Raw genomic sequence first — 5,959 nt, forward strand, 5'->3', positions numbered from 1 at the left:
GGCTTACCCAGAATCCTAATATACTCCTCCTCAGCAGCCCTATCATTCAAATGAGGCCTCGCAGCAGTACCTCTCGAAGAATCAGCAGTAGTGACAGTGTTGCTGCTATCGATAGTCCTGGATCTCTTGGGTGCCATCGAAATTGAGTAAAAGTGTTTAAGATTTGTGTGTTTAGGTTTGGGAGAGAGTTTAAGGTTTGAAAGTGTATGGGGAATATATGGGATAGGTGTATGTATATATAGGGTAGGGATTAGGGTAAAATTTGATTAGGAGTGGGTTTTGAGGGTTAAAAACGTGGGTAATAGGAGAATAATTCATGGGTAATGGGGCTGTAAATTGTTTTTTTTGTTTTTCAGATTTTTTTGGAATTTTATTGGACTTAAAAAAATTTCTCCCAGTCGGCCCCTGAGCGGTCGCTCAGCAAAGCTGAGCGGGCGCTCAGCAGAGCTGAGCGGGCGCTCAGGAGGCTTCTGGAAAAAAAAATTCCTGGCCCAGTTTTTCTGATTTTTTTGTGGTTTTGGATAGGTTACTAACTTCTAAGGGTTCCTGTAACAACAAATCATGGGTTGCCTCCCACGAAGCGCTTCTTTTTCGTCATTAGCTTGACGTTGCGTACCTTACTCAAGTTGATAATAAAACGGCACTAACCACTTCCCGGTTTGCCGTGTCACCATAGTAGTGCTTCAAACGCTGACCATTGACCTTGAATGCTTGGTCTGGATCATTCTCAAAAATCTCCACCGCTCCATGTGGAAACACAGTTTTGACAATAAAAGGTCCCGACCACCTTGATTTCAACTTCCCAGGAAAAAGTCGGAGATGAGAGTTGAATAAAAGAACTTGCTGCCCCGGCACGAATAACTTATGATGTAGCTTCCTGTCGTGCCACCTTTTCACCTTTTCCTTGTACATTTTGTTGTTTTCGTATGCTTGGAGTCGAAATTCGTCAGGTTCATTAAGCTGAAGCATTCGCTTCTTTCCAGCTGCATCTAGATCTAGGTTCAACTTCTTCAATGCCCAATAGGCCTTATGCTCAAGCTCCACAGGTTAATGACATCCCTTACCATACACAAGTTGAAACGGGGACATCCCAAGTGGAGTCTTATATACTGTTCTGTAAGCCCAAACAGCTTCATCGAGCTTTAAAGACCAATCCTTCCTTGACGGACAAAAAACCTTCTCTAAAATACACTTGATCTCTCTGTTAGACACTTCCGCTTGACCATTTATTTACGGATGATAGGCAGTAGCAACTCGATGATTCACATTGTAGCGCTGCATCATAGAAGTAAACTTTCGGTTGCAGAAGTGCGACCCTTCATCACCTATGATTACTCGTGGCATTCCAAACCTTGTGAAAATCTGCTTATGAAGAAAATTCAACACTGCATTTGCATCATTCATTGGTAGAGCTTTGACTTCTACCCATTTTGAGACATAATCGACTTCCAGCAAGATGTACTGATTATTGCAGGACGAGACAAAAGGCCCCATGAAATCGATTCCCCAAACATCAAGACCTCGACTTCAAGCATCACATTTAATGGCATCTCATCCTTTCTCGTAAGATTTCCCACTCTTTGGCAACGATCTCACCTTAAAATGAACTGATGAGCATCCTTAAACAAAGTAGGCCAGAAAAAACCTGCTTGCAAAATACGAGCTGCCGTCTTCTCACCATCATAGTGTCCACCATAAACTGTGGAGTGGCAGTCTCGTAATATCCCCTCCGTCTCACAGAACGGGATACATCTCCTGATGATCTCGTCAACTCCCTGTCTAAACAAATATGGTTCATCCCACATATACCACTTCACCTCATGCAGAAACTTCTTCTTTTGACATGTGGTCAAATTAGGAGGCATTATATTGCTGACAAGATAATTCACAATATATACGAACCATGGCTCTTCCTCCTGAACTGCGAACAACTGCTCATCCGGAAAAGATTCGTTGATCAATGTATTATCATGTGAAGTAGACTCGGGATTCTCCAATCTAGAGAGATGGTCAGCTACTTGATTCTCAGTACCTTTTCGATCCTTGATCTCTAACTCAAATTCATGTAGCAAGAGCACCCAACAAATGAGTCTCGGCTTCGAATCCTTCTTGGAAACCAAATAGCGAATGGAAGCATGATCAGTGAATACTGTCACTTTTGTCCCAAGCAAATAAGATCGAAATTTTTCGAAACCAAAGATTATAGCCAAGAGCTCCTTCTCAGTAGTGGTGTAGTTCATTTGGGCCCCATTTAAGGTCTTGCTAGCATAGTAGACCACATGAAAGAGATTATTCTTGCGCTGCCCAGGAACTGCGCCCACCGTATAATCACTCGCATCACACATCATCTTAAAAGGCTCTGTCCAATCAGGTGTTATAATAACTGGTGCAGTTATCAAACTCTTCTTAAGAGTCTCGAATGTCGTTAAACAGTCATCATCAAATTTGAAAGGCACATCCTTCTCAAGCAAGTTGCACAGCGGCTTAGATATCTTTGAAAAGTCCTTGATGAAACGCCGATAAAAACCCGCATGACCAAGAAAACTACGAATTCCTTTCACAGAAATAGGTGGTGGAAGATTTTCAATGACTCCCACCTTGGCTTTGTCCACCTCAAGACCCTTGCTAGAGACCTTATTCCCAAGAATAATGCCTTCACGTACCATAAAATGACATGTTTCCCAATTGAGCACCAAATTAGTTTCCACGCACCTTTTGAGTACTACACGGAGATTATTCAAACATTCATCATATGAATGTCCAAAGATGGAGAAGTCATCCATGAACACCTCGACATTATTTCCAATCATGTCAGAGAATATAGCCATCATACATCTCTGAAAAGTGGCCGGTGCGCCACATAACCCAAACGAAACTCTGCGAAAAGCAAACGTGCCAAATGGACAAGTGAAGGTAGTCATTTCTTGATCCTCTGGTGCAATACAAATCTGATTATACCCTGAATAGCCATCCAGAAGACAATAATACTCATGATCGGCCAACCTGTCAAGCATCTGATCAATAAACGAAAGCGGGAAGTGATCCTTCCTTATGGCTTTGTTCAACTTTTTATAATCCATGCATACTCTCCACCTGTGACTGTTCGAGTGGGGATGAGCTCGTTCTTCTCATTTGCTACCACAGTAATGTCTCCTTTCTTAGGTACACATTGCACGGGGCTCACCCAAGAACTGTCAGAAATAGGATAAATGATTCCTGCATCAAGCCACTTCAGAATTTCTTTCTTCACCACTTCTTTCATGATAGGATTAAGTCTGCGTTGTTGCTCAACAGTCAGCTTACTACCCTCCTCTAGCAGAATCTTATGCATGCAATATGAAGGGATGATCCCTTTGATGTCTGCTATAGTCCATCCGATAGCCGATTTGAATTCTCTCAAGATCCTTAAGAGCTTGTCCTCCTCACTACCTGAAAGGTCAGATGCAATAATAACAGGTAAAGTAGATGCATCACCTAAAAAAGCATACCTCAAGTGTTCAGGCAATGGCTTAAGGTCCAAAGTAGGTGTTTCCTCAATAGATGGTTTGAGCTTTCCTTCAGCATTTTTGAGGTCATAAGTACCAAGAGATTCAAACGGCATGTCTAGCTTTCGCCTCCAGGGAGAAGCATTAAGATATTGTAGTTGCTCATTGCCATCTTCATCATCACTATCAAAATCCCCCACTAAGGCCTTCTCTAATGCATCAGACATTAGCATATGATCGAGTTCTGAAGTAATCGCAGAATCAATCAAATCCACTTTTAAGCACTCCTCGTATTCTGTAGGGAATTTCATTGCTTTGAATACATTAAATGTCACATCCTGATCCTGCACCCGCATAGTAAGTTCACCTTTCTGCACATCTATCAAGGTACGGCCGATAGCCAAGAAAGGTCTCCCCAAGATTATGGGAATCTTCTTATCTTCCTCGAAATCCAGAATAACAAAGTCTGCAGGAAAGAAGAGCTTATCCACCTTTACTAGCACATCCTCCACTATGCCTCTTGGGTAAGTAATAGAACGATCAGCCAATTGTATAGACATGTAGGTAGGCTTTGGATCAGGCAAGTTTAACTTTTTAAAGATCGACAAAGGCATCAGATTGATGCTTGCTCTCAAATCACAAAGGCACTTGTCAAAAGACAACTTGCCAATGGTGCAAGGAATGGTGAAGCTACCTGGATCCTTAAGCTTTTGAGGTAACTTTTACTGTAGCACAGCACTGCATTATTCCGTTAGAGCAACAGTCTCAAGGTCATCCAGTTTCACCTTCCTTGAAAGAATACTCTTCATAAATCTCGCATAACTAGGCATTTGCTCCAGAGCCTCAGCGAAAGGTATATTGATGTGAAGTTTCTTGAACACCTCCAGAAACTTACCGAACTGCTTATCCAGCTTTTGTTGCTGCAATCTCTTAGGGAAAGGTGGTGGAGGATAGAGCTGTTTCTCCCTTGTATTACCCTCAGGCAGAGTGTGTTCAACAGTAGTCTTCCTTGGTTCCGCCGCTTTCTCCTTTTTCTTAGCTTCTTCATCACCAACTTCAGCTTCTCCTTCTTTTACTTTCTCAGCATCAGCAACTTTCCCAGACCTTAAGGTAATAGCCTTGACTTGCTCTTTAGCTTCCTTCCTGCCTAGCACTTCAGTGTCACTGGGAAGTGTGCCAGGTTGACGATTGAGCACTGTATTGGCTATTTGACTGATTTGATGTTCCAAGGTCTTAATAGAAACCACCTGACTTTTGCATAACAGCTTAAGTTCCTCAAAATCCGCACTAGAGGGTGGAGCTGCACCTCCTTGTTGAGGATATGATTGCCTTTGAGCATAATGTTGTGGTTTCTAGAATCCAGGTGGATTGAACCGCTTGCTTACGCCTTGCTGATATGGTTGCTGAATAGCATTCTGATTATTACTCCAGCTGAAATTTGGATGATTTCTGTTGTTAGGATGATAAGTAGTTGGCACAGGCTGCTGTTGTCACTGATAATTGTTCACATACTGAACAGATTCATTAACAAGAGAACACTGATCCGTAGCATGAGAACATGCACAAAGCTCACAGACCATAGCTATCTGATTGACTCTATAAGTAGCTAGAGAATCGACCTTCATAGACAGCGCTTGGAGCTGCGCTGCAATAGCTGTAGCTGCATCGACTTCCAGAATATATGCTACCTTCCCAGGCATCATCCTTTGAGTTGGGTTTTGATGCTCATTTGCAGCCATAGTCTCGATAAGATTATAAGCCTTAGTATAGCTTTTGGCCCACAAGGCGCCTCCAGCTGCTGCATCGAGCATGGGCCGAGATTGGGCCCCCAAACCATTATAGAAACCACTGATCACCATCCAATCAGGCATTCCATGATGTGGACACTTTCTCAACATCTCCTTGTAGCGCTCCCAAGCTTCGCACATAGATTTTGTAGGTTGTTGTGCAAACTGAGTAAGAGCACTCCTCATAGCCGCAGTCTTCGCCATTGGATAAAACTTCACCAGAAACTTTTGCGCAAGATCTTGCCAAGTAGTGATGGACCCAGCTGGTTCAGAATGTAACCAGTCCTTAGCTTTATCCCTCAGAGAGAATGGGAAAAGCCTCAGCTTGATAGCCTCATCAGTCACACCATTATATATTTGAAAGTACTGCAGATCTTGACAAAATTCCTTATGTGCATGTTGGGGTCTTCAGTCGCAGCACCACCGCAAGGAACAGAATTTTGCACCATCTGAATAGTGCCCGGTTTGATTTCAAAGGTGTTAGCCTGAATAGCCGGATGAAGAATGCTTGACTGAATGTCATCAATTTTAGGCCGAGAAAAGTCCATAAGAGCTGGATCTGCCGGAACAATATGATCACCCATGATTAAAGGTTCTTTCTGCTCACTTCCTGAATCCGAATCTTGAAAATCTATCTTCTCCGGAATATCAAGAACTTCGTATGTCTCCTCAGCTGTATCTAAAGTC

The 5,959-nt window shown here is 42.7% G+C and overlaps 1 non-coding gene across 1 annotated transcript; it reads left to right on the forward strand.

Annotated features, from left to right (window-relative positions):
* The first annotated feature begins 5,354 nt into the window (after window positions 1–5,354).
* LOC141709657 (small nucleolar RNA R71) lies at window positions 5,355–5,461 on the forward strand. The gene has a single exon (XR_012570222.1). It is a non-coding gene; the product is annotated as a small nucleolar RNA R71 (small nucleolar RNA).
* Window positions 5,462–5,959: the final 498 nt, after the last annotated feature.

Source organism: Apium graveolens, chromosome 2 (genome assembly GCF_009905375.1).
Source record: "Apium graveolens cultivar Ventura chromosome 2, ASM990537v1, whole genome shotgun sequence".
NCBI classification, from domain to species: Eukaryota; Viridiplantae; Streptophyta; class Magnoliopsida; order Apiales; family Apiaceae; genus Apium; species Apium graveolens.